At 40.7% G+C, this 16046-nt stretch overlaps 1 protein-coding gene across 4 annotated transcripts in view; it reads left to right on the top strand.

Annotated features, from left to right (window-relative positions):
* Nucleotides 1-16046, top strand: part of SUGCT (succinyl-CoA:glutarate-CoA transferase) — a 768109-nt gene that overhangs the window by 161269 nt on the left and 590794 nt on the right. The gene's annotated exons all lie outside the window — the stretch shown is intronic.

Below are 16046 nucleotides of genomic sequence, written 5' to 3'. Positions count from 1 at the left end.
TTCAAGTTTGAGGTGTATAATCTATTTTTTGCTTATTTTATTTTATTTTATTTTTTTTATTTAATAGCATTTTAATAGAAACAAAAAAGACCTCAAGTAGCCAAAGAAATGTTGAGAAAGAAAAACGGAGTTGGAGGAATCAGACTATACTACAAAGCTAGAGTAATCAAGACAATATAGTTTTGATTACTGTAAAGACAGAAATATAGATAAATGGCACAGAATAGAAAGCCCAGAAATAAACCCATGCAGCTACGATCAATTAATCTACAACAAAGGAGGCAAGAATATGCAATGGAAAAAAGATAGTCTCTTCAATAAGTGCTGCTAAGAAAACCGGACAGCTACATGTTAAAAGAATGAAATTAGAATATTCTTTTTTTTTTTTTACATGATATTTTACATGTTTCAATGCCATTCTCCCAAATCTTCCCACCCTCTCCCTCTCCTATTTTTTGCTTATTTTAAAAGTTAGAATGTCTTTAACAAATGCTTTATGTACACCTCAGTATCCCTCCTGGGTGTTTATATTCAGAGCTCTGGTTCTTTGGTGTGCTTCTCAATTATTTCACTTTGAGGTGAAAAAAAAATTTAGAATTCTTGGCTTTTATTATTATAGGTAAGAGATATGGGAGACTCTGTGTTTGTGTGTGTGTGTGTGTGTGTGTGTGTGTGTATTTCTATTCTTGGAAGACAGAACATGTACTTTTCCTTCTTGAATTCTCCCAGTCACATAAAATGGGATACTGTGCTTATTTGATCAGTTGATTGCAGCTTTATAATCTATAAGAAATAAGAGAAGATTGACTAGTCTTTCCCCAGAAGCCCACAATTAATTTGTTTCCTCTTGGTGGAGAATGAGTTCAACACTGTGATTAAGGAATAAATGCAAATTTAGCTTGAATGAAACTAGCCTACCAAGGTGGATTCTTGATATGCTTGAAGAAACTGGTCTGTTTTCAATTTTTAAAATAGATTAGGGAAATATTTTTATGGGTGAATTACAGGGTAATTATGATTCAGTTTTCTATAATAATTGCAGCTTTGTATTTCATTTGTGTTGTCTGAGTTTTGAGCTGAAAGTCTATAATGGAAGATTCTGATGGTCTCAGGAATAGTTTAGGCATCCACTTCATTCTCCTCACTTTTGATTGAACCCTATCTGTGGCATCAGGGACCTCAAATGAGTGAAATAGAAATTTTTGAGAAGTAATGCTCTTTGATTTGTGTATTATTTTGTATACATGTAGTTCTTAATGCCTTAGATTGATCATCCACTTAAGCTCTTTCCTCCCTGTTTTTTGTCTGCCACCTTGTTGAAAATGGGGCTTCCTTGGTAGCTCACTTGGTAAAGAATCTGCCTGCAATGTGGGAGACCTGGGTTTGGTCCCTGGGTTGGGAAGATCCCCTGGAGAAGGCAAAGGCTACCCACTCCAGTATTCTGGCCTGGAGAATTCCATGGACTGGATAGTCCATGGGGTCATGAAGAGTAGGACACAACTGAGCGACTTTCACTTTTTGTTGACTATGAGTAGATTAAACAAAGTTTCCCAGGTGGCTCAGTGGTAAAGAATCCACCTGCCAATGCAGGAGACACAGGTTCAGTCCCTGGGTGGGGAAGATCCTCTGGAGAAGGAGATGGCAACCTTCTCCAATATTGTTACCTGGAAATTCCATGGACAGAGCCTGGCGGGCTACAGTCCATGTGGTCACAAAGAGTCACACAACTTAGCGACTAAACAACAACACAGTTATCAATGGGTCCACTCCTCTTTTGATATATGACTACCATGATTGTTGTTGTTGTTCAGTCACTAAGTTGTGTCAGACTCTTTGTGACCTGATGGACTGCAGCACGCCAGACTTCCTTGTCCTTCACCATCTCCCGGAGCTTGCTCAGACTCATGTCCGTTGAATCACTATGCCATCCAACCATCTTATCCTCTGTCGTTCCCTTCTTCTCCTGCCTTCAGTCTTCCCCAACATCAGGGTCTTTTCTAATGAATCGGCTCTACACGTCAGGTGGCTAAAGTTTTGGAGCTTCAGCTTCAGCATCAGTCCTTCCAATGAACATTCAGGACTGATTTCCTTTAGGACTGACTAGTTTGATCTGCTTTCAGTCCAAGGGACTACGATGATAATCCCTTAATTTAATAGCACATATATATCCCAAACTGTCTCCCAGAGCTCTTCAATATCCTGGGAGCCTCTGTTTGCATGTTCTCCTCTATTTTCTGGGCTCATGATCCATACTGATCTCCACTAACTATAATTATCCTCTCCAGTATTATAGAAGATCCACTCACAAGTACACTAAAAGCCTAGGAGATTATACTGAATATTTTGAAGAAAAATGGAGTTCTTTTATAGATGAAAGTTATACAATCTCCATTAGGACTCTCACCTCTAATAGAAGTATACTGAGCCATCTCTGTATTCCCGAGAAGACTCCCTCTCCCCCAGTCCATATTACCTGCTGCAGGACTTGAGGGAGCTCGCCGAATTACATGTGTTCTTTCAGCTACACTGTTGCCTCCATGATCAGTATAAACTGCCCAAGAAACCAACCTGGAGAATGAGACCACAGCCACAAGATCCTTCTCTTACAAGACTGCCAGAATGATTCTGTTGTTCCTTACACATTTGCCTCCATCATTACCAGGACTCTGAGCCTTCCAGGTCATCTGTTATCACCTGGACAATGACTCTCAAATGGCTCTGTTCACCTTTGACCCAGTCATTTCTTCTGTCATCGGTCTTGGTGGTCTAGGATCCACGTAGCAAACCAAAGCAACAGCCTGGCTTCTCATAGCCTCCTGTTGCTCTTAATAATCTTTACCTGTTGATTCTCATGGATCCCAGCCACTTATTTCTCTTAAAGGTGAACAAGAATCATTTGGAAGTCCTGTTAAGATGGTGATTCTGTATCCAAGCAATGTTGATGTTGCCCATCACAATGATAAGATTGTAGATCTAGACTTGGCTATTATTGATGACTACACCATCTCATTTATATTCTGCTGGCAAATCCCAATGCTAATTGGATGTAATAGTCCATCTATTCTGTGCCTGTGCTGAAGTGGTGAATGTGGCTGGAAAAAACATAACTACCATGTTATGTTCTCACTCTTAATTCATGGCTATCTCTCTGTCTTACTTAGCAATCTAGCTATATTCACCTACGTATTTATCGTCTCTCTTGGAGGTGACTATTTCACACCTCTCTCTTGACATTTTCCTCTTCTCTCCTCATCCTTAGCCAAAGACTTTGTATCATATGACACTAAAAATTGATGCAACCAGAAGAGAACTGCTTCCTTTTTGTTCTCAAGACATCATTGCCTCCTATCACAGTGGATGAACCCCCTTTTCATGTTTTAGCTCCCTAAAGGCATTGGGAGGCATCTCCCAAAAAAGATGTCCTTTTCATTATAGGGGACTGGAATGCAAAAGTAGGAAGTCAAGAAACACCTGGAGTAACAGGCAAATTTGGCCTTGGAGTACGGAATGAAGCATAGCAAAGGCTAATAGAGTTTTGCCAAGAGAACTCACTGGTCATAGAAAACACCCTCTTCCGACAACACAAGAAAGACTCTACACATGGACATCCCCAGATGGTCAACACCAAAATCAGATTGATTCTATTCTTTGTAGCCAAAGATGGAGAAGCTCTAAACAGTCAGCAAAAACAAGACTGGGAGCTGACTGTGGCTCAGATCATGAACTCCCTATTGCCAAATTCACACTTACCTTGAAGAAAGTAGGGAAAACCACTAGACCATTCAGGTATGACCTAAACCAAATCCCTTATGATTATACAGTGGAAGTGAGAAATAGATTTAAGGGACTAGATCTGATAGACAGAGTGCCTGATGAAATATGGACGGAGGTTTGTGACATAGTACAGCAGGTAGGGATCAAGACCGTCCCCATGGAAAAGAAATGCAAAAAAGCAAAATGGCTGTCTGGGGAGGCCTCACAAATTGTGAAAAGAAGAGAAGCGAAAAGCAAAGGAGAAAAGGAAAGATATAAACATCTGAATGCAGAGTTCCAAAGAATAGCAAGAAGAGATAAGAAAACCTTCCTCAGTGATCAATGCAAAGAAAGAGAGGAAAGCAACAGAATGGGAAAGACTAGAGATCTCTTCAAGAAAATTAGAGATACCAAGGGAACATTTCATGCAAAGATGGGCTCGATAAAGGACAGAAATGGTATGGACCTAACAGAAGCAGAAGATACTAAGAAGAGGTGGCAAGAATACACAGAAAAACTGTACAAAAAAGATCTTCATGACCAAGATAATCACGATGGTATGATAACTCACATAGAGCCAGACATCCTGGAATGTGAAGTCAAGTGGGCCTTAGAAAGCATCACTACGAACAAAGCTGGTGGAGGTGATGGAATTCCAGTTGAGCTATTTCAAATCCTGAAAGATGATGCTGTGAAAGTGCTGCACTCAATATGCCAGCAAATTTGGAAAACTCAGCAGTGGCCACAGGACTGGAAAAGGTCAGTTTTCATTCCAATCCCAAAGAAAGGCAATGCAAAGAATGTTCAAACCACCTCACAATTGTACTCATCTCACATGCTAGTAAAGTAATGCTCAAAATTCTCCAAGCCAGGCTTCAGCAATACGTGAACCATGAGCTTCCAGATGTTTAAGCTGATTTTTGAAAAGGCAGAGGAACCAGAGATCCAATTGCCAACATCCGCTGGATCATGGAAAAAGCAAGAGAGTTCCAGAAAAACATCTATTTATGCTTTGTTGACTATGCCAAAGCCTTTGACTGTGTGGATCACAATAAACTGTGGAAAATTCTGAAAGAGATAGGAATATCAGACCACCTGACCGGCCTCTTGAGAAACCTATATGCAGGTCAGGAAGCAACAGTTAGAACTGGACATGGAACAACAGACTGGTTCCAAATAGGAAAAGGAGTACGTCAAGGCTGGATATTGTCACCCTGCTTATTTAACGTCTATGCAGAGTACATCATGAGAAATGCTGGGCTGGAAGACGCACAAGCTGGAATTAAGATCACTCGGAGAAATATCAATAACCTCAGATACGCAGATGACACCACCCTTATGGCAGAAAGTGAAGAGGATCTAAAAAGCCTTTTGATGAAAGTGAAAGAGGAGAGTGAAAAAGGTCAACATTCAGAAAATGAAGATCATGGCATCTGGTCCCATCATTTCATTGGAAATAGATGGGAAACAGTGGAAACAGTGGCAGACTTTATTTCTTGGGGCTCCAAAGTCACTGCAGATGATGATTGCAGCCATGAAATTAAAAGATGCTTACTCCTTTGGAGGAAAGTTATGATCAGTGTAGACAGCATTTTAAAAAAGAGAGGCATTACTTTGCCAACAAATGTCTGTCTAGTCAAGGCTATAGTTTTTCCAGTGGTCATGTATGGATGTGATAGTTGAACTGTGAAGAAAGCTGAGCACCGAAGAATTGATGCTTTTGAACTGTGGTGTTGGAGAAGACTCTTGAGAGTTCCTTGGACTGCAAGGAGATCCAACCAGTCCATCCTAAAGGAGATCAGTCCTGGGTGTTCATTGGAAGGAGTGATGCTAAGGCTGAATCTCCAATTTTTTGGCCACCTCATGTGCAGAGTTGACTTATTGGAAAAGACTCTGATGCTGGGAGGGATTGGGGGCAGGAGGAGAAGGGGACGACAGAGGATGAGATGGCTTGAAGGCATCACTGACTCGACGGACATGAGTTTGAGTTAACTCAGGGAGTTGGTGATAGACAGGGAGGCCTGGCGTGCTGCGATTCATGGGTCACAAAGAGTCGGACATGACTGAGCGACTGAACTGAATTGAACTGAAAGGCATTGCTTGTGCACTTGAAATCTTCCATCCCCTGTGTTATCCATCAGTAGATAAATATATGATTACATCCTTTACCTTAAAAAAAACCTGGCCTTAGACACCACCTTCCCCTAAACCCTAATCCCCGAACTCCAGGGCATGTCTTACTCCCTTTACTGCCATATTTCTTCTTTCTCTTAATTATATTACACTGCTCTTCAACAGTGTTGCGTGGTGTCCACTGGAAGGAAGCACTGCAGCCTGTGTTCTATAGTGCTATTTGTGCCTCACAAGTAAAGAGCTCTTACAGCACCCTCAAACGTCAGGAGTCTGGGTGCTGTGGACTAGCTAGGGGAAGCCAACTTTCTGGATAGTTCATTCATAAGAAGAGTCTTACGCTTTATCCTGAATGTTTCAAATGTAGCGCCTTCAAAGAGAATTTTTCCTTTAAATGACCTGTTAATTCACATGGTGATTTCTTTTAAATATAGCCCCCCAAAACTTCCAATTCATGAGAGTGAAGAAAACAGTTATTCAGATAATTAAAATCATGTCTCCCTTTCTTCAGTATGAGCTCACTCAATCAAGGAGTAGAGCAAGAAGCAGTGCTGTGTTATTTCTGGTAGGGACATTATACTGTCTATTTAATTTGGCATAAGCAGAAACTTAGGCAGTAAATTCCAAGTTTGAAGAGATGCAGCACTTTACTATCATTCCTTAGAAAAATGTCAAAATGATGTTAAATCATAGCAGATTAGGTAACCTTAGGAATCTTTTTTTTTTTTTTAATCCATGTTTAAGAGTTTTTAAAAAGCCAAAATGTGAATGACACATATCTGTTTCTTCTTGTATGATTTTTTTTTGTACCATAGTTGCACCAAAACATTCATTCACTGAAGTTTGAAAGTACAATTGAAGCAAGCATATGATTGTAATGTGTATCTTATTTAATTGATAGATTGATAATGACAGTAATAATAATCATGCTGGCTTTCACTGAACACATACCATGTAACTGGGAGATATATATATATATATATGTATTTTTTTCTTTCTCATTTTACATGGATGAAATGGACATTTAGAGAGATAAAGCTGTAGCTGGGAAAGTCAAAGGGCCTGGGTTGGAACTATGATTTTCAGTTTTCAAAACTTGTTTCCTTTCTCACTGTATCCACACTGTGGTTCTTTTGATGCTCCTCACAGTGTGGCTACCTGTCTTAGGTTCTTCTGCAGATAGAATTCTTCTGAGCTCTTTCCATCATCTCTGTGACAAGGTGCATGTGAGCATGCTCAGTCGTGTTTGACTCTTTGCGACCCCATGGACGATAGTCCACCAGGCTCCTCTGTCCATGGAATTCTCCAGGCAAGAATACTGGAGTGGGTTGCCATTTCCTTCTCTAGGGGATCTTCCCGACTGACCCAGGGGTTGAACCCATATCTGAGGTTCAGCCTCAGTCGCAGGCGGATTCTTTACCACTTCAGCCATCTGTGAAGCCCCTCTTTGACAAACATCCTGTTTATTATGAGTTTAGAGTGTCTCAAATCTAATTAGTGACCTGGCTATAGAAGGATATTTGAATTCTTAGCCATGTGCCTCTGAGCTATGTGCCAGTTGTAGGCTGGGCATCTCTGAACTATGTGCCAGTTGTAGGCGCCCATCTACTGTGTTTTCATTCATACTTTCAAATGACTCCTGATAAATAAACCATAGTTTCTTGAGCCCCCTATGGAATACTGTTTTATTAATACTTCAGGAAGCCTTCCAAATAAGGAAGAACCAGGCACTTGATTTCAGAGAACTCAGAGGCAATATAGCAAGTGCAGATGAGAGGATTTGAGCTTTGGAGTCAGATAGACATGGGCTCCTAACTTGGCTTTGCCACTTAATGTCTGTGAAATCTTGGGCAAGTCTTTTATATCCCTGGTGTTAGTGGCTCCTATGCCAAAAAGGTGATGGTGATAGTTGTTTCTATTTTCACTGATGTATTTAAATGAGATATACTGCATGCTCAGAGTTTTGTGTAGTACTTGACTCTAATAAGTATTTGATGAAAGGTGGCCTGTTACTATTTCTGTTGGTGAAATGATAATTATACCTTTGTAAAACAGTTTCTAGGAAACTATGAAATAGTTCCCTATGAATATGACCCATGACAGCTTAGGGGCAGAGTAAATAAACATACATAGCTTATTTACTTTCTTAATGGAATTTCCACTTTAATTTCTTCTTTTTTTTTCTTTTGAAAATAAAAAGGAGGACGATGTTCTGTGGTACTTTTCTGTTAAAAAAAAGCTATCCTCAGGTCTTTTTTAGAAATTGTGGTATCGAGCCATTGCCCAAATATAGCATTATTGAAAGAAAGAAAGTTTGAAGAGAATCATATATAGCACCACCACTCAAATGTCAAAGGGAATAGGGCTTCTAGTTTACTGAACTGTTTAGTTAATTAAGATTTAGTATAAATTCATACTGAATGATGGAGAAGGCAATGGCAAGCCACTCCAGAACTCTTGCCTGGAAAATCCCATGGATGGAGGAGCCTGGTGGGCTGCAGTCCATGGGGTCACTAAGAGTCGAACATGACTGAGTGACTTCACTCTCACTTTTCACTTTCATGCATTGGAGAAGGAAATGGCAACCCACTCCAGTGTTACTGCCTGGTGAATCTCAGGGACAGGGGAGCCTGGTGGGCTGCCGTCTGTGGGGTTGCACAGAGTCGGGCATGAGTGAAGTGACTTAGCAGCAGCAGCAGCATACTTAATGAAATGAAACGTGACAAAAATGATTTTCGAAAGTAATCTCTGAGGAGCCCACAAGGGAGCCTATTTCTATGAAAGATACATACCTACCTCTTTGAGAAGCAAAAATTGTGGAGATTTCTCCTGTTTTAAAAAGTGAGAGAATGACAGAATATTCTGAATATTTGTTCTTGTAACCTTAGGATTACAGTGAACTTTGATAATCTCTACCCAGTAAAAAATGCCTGAAGATTTTTTATTGGGAACAAAGGTGCAAGTGATAGCAAATAGGTTATGTTTCAGAGGTTTCTGCAAACTTTTGGAGCTTAGTACTGACAAGTTAGAATATTCAAAAGTTTTTTTTTTTTTTTTTTTTTTTAATTTAAGGCACGAATTGTCTGAATTTCCCCTATCCCTTTTGTTCTAAAGGTTTTCTCCAGGTAACTTTTGATTATTTGCTTTAAATTTTATTTTTGTCTTAATCCTTATGAATCTGGGATTCTTTTTAAAACAAAACAAAATAATTTATTTGAAGATCTCGGTTACTTTGAAACCACTTGGCTAGGATTCTGCCACAGTCTTAAGAACATAAGTAACTGGGCAGTCCAACAGGAAGATAAAATTAGGGCAGACATTTCAGCTACCAGCAATATGGCTGCCACCCTTTCAGCTTCTCCTTAGAAAATCTTCACCTTTCTCTGATTTAATATAAAATCCTTAAATTTAAAACATTAATAAATTAAGCAATATGATGTTTAAGGAGAGCATGTTGCACAAATAATAAACATATATATGACTGTTCAAAAACTATTGTCATTTTTAAAAATCAGTATTGCCTTTAACTGATAAATATGGTCTCTTTAATACATTTCACTAAGAGGTAAAATAGAAAGTTGGACCACAAAGAAGGCTGAGCACTGAAGAGTTAATGCTTTTGAATTGTGGTGCTAGAGAAGACTCTTGAGAGTCCCTTGGATTGCAAGAAGATCAAACCAGTCAATCCTAAAGGAAATCAACCCTGAATATTCATTGGAAGGACTGATGCTGAAGCTGAAGCGCTGATACTTTGCTACCTGATGTGAAGAGCTGACTCATCGGAAAAGACCCTGATGTTGGGAAAGATTGAAGACTAAAGAAGAAGGGGGAGGCAGAGGATGAGATAGATAGCATTACTGACTCAATGGACATGAATTTGAGCAAACCACAGGAGACAGTGCGGTACAGAGGAATCTGGCATGCTTCAGTCCATGCGGTCACAAAGAGTCGGACACAACTTAATGGCTGAACAACAACAATAAAAGTAAAACGAGGCACAAGGAAAGGCATTGTTTCACAAGGAATAAATCTGAAATTCATTTAGGATCTTACCAGTTTCTCTTGCATTCTCAATATTCTTCTCAATATATGTGCAGAATTGATGGGACTCTATGTTGCCTTATGCTTATCAAATTTGGCTACAATGATTCTAAATAATCAAATGCCATTTTGAATATTCATCTAAGTAATAATATTATTGACTAAATAATATAATACTATAATAATCGGTGTCATCACCATCAGTAACATTTATTAAATGATTGCTGTGTCTGTTATTAAGTATCAGTACTTTATGTATATTAATTCTATCCTCACAGCAGCACTGTGGATTAGATATAGCTACCATCCTCACTGTCAGATGAGGAAACGGAGGCATGAGAGGTTAGGTAACTTGCCCAAGGTCACACTTAAGTGTGTAGCTGGGATTCAAAGCAAGGTAGGTGGTTAGTCACTAAGTCGTGTCCGACTTTTGTGGCCCTATGGACTGTAGCCTGCCAGGCCCCTCTGTCCATGGGATTCTCCAGGCAAGCACACTGGAGTGGGTTGCCATTTCCTTCTCTAGCTGATATATAGGCAGATGATGTGATGCTACTTACTTCAACTGACATGTGTAGTTTCATTGTCTATCTTCATCCCACTTTTGAGGAAGAATTATGTGACATTTTCTTCTACATAATATCCCCTTTAGGACTGCCAAGAGCAATTGAAGAGCTATCAATAATTCTGTTGTTTACTCCTTACCAGGATCCTTAATTATGCCTTAATAGCAAATTTCATTTGGGAAATCAGGTTGTACATCTTTAAAAGAAATCCTCTAATTGCCTATGCTAAATTTGTAGTAGATTTAAAATCAAGTTATAGTGGAACAGCCATCTCCTGCTCCATCTATGTCATGGGAACAGTACTGTCCTTGACCAGTAGAGGATCTTGAGAGGGCCTTAGCTATTGTGAGGCTTATAGTTTCTGGTTTTCAAGTGATATTTCTGTGAGTTTTGGAGGCTTTGGCAGGAATTGGGGTGGGAAGAAGTGAACATGGGGAGGAGAGAAGGGGCATGGGGTAGGGCAGAAGCCAGGTAGGCAGATCTCCAAGTGCTCCAACCCTATTTCAATCAGAGCAGCTCCACTTTTTGTTTATTTGAAAAACAGGGTCCATCACTTAACAATGATTATTTGTCATAGAACAGTCGACCTGTACTGAAGGTCCCACAGGACCAAAAAGTGGTTTTTTTACACATCTGTGTGTGTGTTTCCTTCTTGTTGGTGGTTCCTAGAATCAGTAAAGGGTCTAATCCAGCTGTGATGGAGGTTTTGGCAGGAGTTTGTATGAGGCCTCGCAGAGCCCCTCTGTGGAGGAGCACACATGTTACCTCCCAGCTGAGAGTTTAGCCCGGAGTCTCTGTGCAGAGGTCAAGGCTCTTTGCTTTCAAGTTGTGGTGCTGGAGAAGACTCTTGAGATTCCCTTGGACAGTAAGGAGATCAAACCAGTCAGTCCTAAAGGAAATCAACCCTGAATTTTCATCGGAAGGACTGATGCTGAAGCTCCAATAATTTGGCCACCTGATGCAAACAGCTGACTCATTGGAAAAGAACCTGGTGCTGGGAAGGATTGAGGGCAAGAGGAGATGGGGGCAGCAGAGGATGAGATGGTTAGATAGCATCACTGATTCAATGGACGTGAGTTTGAGCAAACTCTAGGAGACAGTGAAGGACACGGAAGCTTGGTGGGCTGCAGTCCATGGGTCACAAGGAGTTGGATACGAGTTAGTGATTGAAAAGCAAGGCTCTTTGGCTCGGGTTAATCATGTGAGACTGGATTCCAGAAACAGCTGGACTGGGGGATGTCCAGGGCAAATGCTGTTGAAATCCCGAGTAGGTGTGCTTAGCACTGATACAATACCCTGATGGCTCCCTGCTCAAGTGCAGTTTACCTGGGGGGAAAGAACTGTGTTCTGATGTGGTACAAATTACTCTTATAATATAACTGAGTATTGGGCCCAAAAGCATACAGTGAAGGAAAAGCTATATGATGTTAAGTTCTGAAGTGAGCATATGTTGGAGACTCGAACACATCATGTCCACATATATAAATGTGGCTGTGAAGTATGCTCTTTCCCCTCCTAGTTCTGTTTCTGGCATTTAGGGGAAGGGGTTCTGCTGCAGGGACTCTGCTCACAGAGGAGTTGCTATGTGTGCAAGCTGAGTGAGGGTCTGTTCAGTTCAGTTCAGTTCAGTCGCTCAGTTATGTCCTGCTCTTTGCGACCCCATGAATTGCAGCACGCCAGGCCTCCCTGTCCATCACCAACTCCCGGAGTTCACTCAAACTCATGCCTATTGAGTCGGTGATGCCATGCAGCCATCTCATCCTTTGTTGTCCCCTTCTCCTTCTGCCCCCAATCCCTCCCAGCATCAGGGTCTTTTCCAAGGAGTCAACTCTTCACCTGAGGTGGCCAAAGTATTGGAGTTTCAGCTTTAGCATCAGTCCTTCCAATGGACACCCAGGACTGATTTCCTTTAGAATGTACTGGTTGGATCTCCTCGCAGTCCAAGGGACTCTCAAGAGTCTTCTCCAACACCACAGTTTAAAAGCATCAATTCTTCGGCGCTCAGCTTTCTTCACAGTCCAACTTTCACATCCATACATGACCACAGGAAAAACCATAGCCTTGACTAGACGGACCTTTGTTGGCAAAGTAATGTCTCTGCTTTTGAATATGCTATCTAGGTTGGTCATAACTTTCCTTCCAAGGAGTAAGCGTCTTTTAATTTCATGGCTGCAGTCACCATCTGCAGTGATTTTGGAGCCCCCAAAAATAAAGTCTGCCACTGTTTCCACTGTTTCCCCATCTATTTCCCATGAAGTGATGGGATCAGATGCCATGATCTTAGGTTTTTCAAAAATTATGTTAATAATTCATTTGACCTAATTTTATTTTATTATTATTAAAAACTTTTTTTACCGGGTTATAGTTGATTTATGTTGTGTTAGTTTTAGGTACACAGTAAAGTGAATCAGTTATACATACACACACATGCACTCTTTTTTAGATTCTTTTCCCATATAGGCCATTACAGAGTGCTGAGTAAAGTCCCCTGTGCTATACAGCAGGTCCTTATTGGTTATTTTATACATGCTCGTGCTCAGTCACTTCAGTTGTGTCTGACTCTTTGCGACCCTGTGCACGGCAGCATGCCAGGTTCCTCTCACCCATGAGATTCTCCAGGCAAGAATACTGGAGTGGGTTGCCATGCCCTCCTCCAGGGAATCTTCCCGACCCAGGGATTGAACCTGCATTTCCTATGTCTCCTGCACTTTAGGTGGATTCTTTATCCATTGATTCATTTGGGAAGTCCACTTTATACATCAGATCAGATCAGATGAGATCAGTCGCTCAGTCGTGTCCGACTCTTTGCGATCCCATGAATCGCAGCACGCCAGGCCTCCCTGTCCATCACAACTCCTGGATTCACTGAGACTCACGTCCATCAAGTCAGTGATGCCATCCAGCCATCTCATCCTCTGTCGTTCCTTCTCCTCTTGCCCCCAATCCCTCCCAGCATCAGAGTTTTTTCCAATGAGTCAACTCTTCGCATGAGGTGGCTAAAGTATTGGAGTTTCAGCTTTAGCATCATTCCTTCCAAAGAAATCCCAGGGCTGATCTCCTTCAGAATGGACTGGTTGGATCTCCTTGCAGTCCAAGGGACCCTCAAGAGTCTTCTCCAAACACCACAGTTCAAAAGCATCAATTCTTCGGCGCTCAGCCTTCTTCACAGTCCAACTCTCACATCCATACATGACCACAGGAAAAACCATAGCCTTGACTAGACGGACCTTTGTTGGCAAAGTAATGTCTCTGCTTTCGAATATGCTATCTAGGTTGGTCATAACTTTCCTTCCAAGGAGTAAGCGTCATTTAATTTCATGGCTGCAGTCACCATCTGCAGTGATTTTGGAGCCCAGAAAAATAAAGTCTGCCACTGTTTCCACTGTTTCCCCATCTATTTCCCATGAAGTGATATTAGCGCGTATATGTCAATCCTAGTCTTCATTCTCCTAATTTTAACTGGGAAAGTATTTTCAGGTGTGTCTTGCCTCTTGTCTTTCTTACGTGTGAAATGCCAGGTCTTTGTCACTTCATGGAGCAGTGGCATCGGAATTACCTGGAAGCTTGTTAGAAATGTTAGATTCTTGTTTATTCTACTGAACTAGAATCTGAGCTTTAAGAAGATCTGCAGGTGATGTATTTTCATGTTAGGTTTTAAGAAGTCAGCTCTCAAGTGTATGAGAAATGCTTTTGGTCATTGCACTATGAGTCCACTAGATGTCACTCTTGTAACCTGGTAATGGGAAGGCCCCCCCCCCCCCCCCCCCCCCCCCCCCGCAAAGTGGGAACTTGGAAGAATCTGTGAATATGAACATGTTATTAGGTGATTTCCTCCCCATCCTTAGAGCTACTGATACACATGTTGATTATGTAAGGTAAAACTACTCTTCTTGCTGGTTCACAGTCCTGGAGAGAGATTCCTAGGAATGATTTTCATTTTGTGGAATTAGCACTCATGCCTTCCATTTTTCCTTCCTTTAAGCCTCCTGTTGCTTGGGTGAGTGCTGTCATGATATAACCTTAGCAGAGCCTATTCTGCCAGCTGCTCTGACTGACTGGTTCACTTAGAGAACAGCATCTTGGCCTGCTGAACACAGTGACACAGACTAAATGGACAGGTTTGATCTCTGTAGAAATGATTGAGAGCAGAAAGAAAGCAAGGCTGTATTCTGAAATTATCATCCACCTCTCTGTGATTGCTGGAGGAAGGGCAGACCTTTCCTAATTCTTAGGAGTATCTCAGAGGTGGTTTTACAAAGAAATCTACTTCTGCTTAGAAAGAAGTGTCCCAAGTATAATCTTGGAGGGTGTTAGTTTCAGTCATGAAGATGAATATAAAGGACATTTAGAGGTATAGTAAGATCCAGAGGGAGATGCTGTATTTCAGAGACATATGAGGCCCCTGGGACAGGTCCTGTTAACAGCTGGTTAGGTCCGAATATTAGGAATGAGGGGTGAAAGGGCTAAGGACTACGCTTTAGAGGATCCAATTTTTTGCTGGATGCCCAGTTTGAGAAAAGTTACTTCTTGAAATAAATCAACCCTTGCAAAATTCTTCTCCCTTTGAGTCTGATGTGTGTGTGTTTTATCTGTTTCAGTTAACAAGGGTAGCAGACAAGTAGTAGAGTAGCAGGTGTGTGTATGTGTGTGTGTGTGTTTGTGTGGACTTGGGTGTGTTTTGTGTTTTTGTGTGTACTTCCTCTTCTTGGTGTGTGGGAGGGGCATTTATAATCTATAATATCACTAAATGAGTAAAAAAAATGTTTAATTTGATTTCAGCCAAGCAAATATTGATGTGAAAACTACATGGTTATAGCTTAAATATAACTTCCTTTTGTTCAAAATAATTAAGGTGGCCATAGTATTTACTTTGACTCTTAGAGTCCTTTTGCAATGTTTTATTATTATGTGATTCCTGATGACCCAGTGCAGAATTAACTTTTTTAAGAATGTTACCAAGTATTTGTTGGATGCTATATATTTATGTGTTCCCATAGATATTCTTAGTTTTGTTCTGAAACTCAAGTTATCTGAAAATAGTTGGATTCTTTCAAGGTTTGCTGTTTTATCTTTTTAAGGGTGATTTCAGAGCACACTTTGCTCTAGAGATAATTAAAGTCTATGATCCAGGGGGAAAAAAAAAAAAAAAAAAGAATGTTACCAAGAATCAGTTTCATTTTTAAAAATGATATCTAAATTATGGAAAACAAGCCTAAAAGGCTCATTTTCCATCCCTAGCCAGGGTCTAAATTTCTACTTCTGCAGTTGATAGGATTTTACACCACCATCCCCATCACTGTTAAATTTCCTTTTTAACTGTTGCTGCTGAAGTTGCAGATGCTACCAGAGATAGCAGCATATTTTTGATGTATTATTTGAAAGCATGGGCCTTGGATTCAGACAGACCTTGGGCAAATGGCTTCATTTCACCAAGCCTCAGTTTCTTCATTTGTAATCTTCGCTGCCTCATGGGTGGTGGTGATGATTTAAGCAGACAGTACAGATAAAGTATGTAGCCTAGAATCAGACACATGCTGTGTGTTCAGCAGAACATACACC

Source organism: Bubalus kerabau, chromosome 8 (assembly GCF_029407905.1).
Source record: "Bubalus kerabau isolate K-KA32 ecotype Philippines breed swamp buffalo chromosome 8, PCC_UOA_SB_1v2, whole genome shotgun sequence".
In the NCBI taxonomy this organism is placed as follows: Eukaryota; Metazoa; Chordata; class Mammalia; order Artiodactyla; family Bovidae; genus Bubalus; species Bubalus kerabau.
This window is presented reverse-complemented; position numbering and strand designations above follow the sequence as displayed.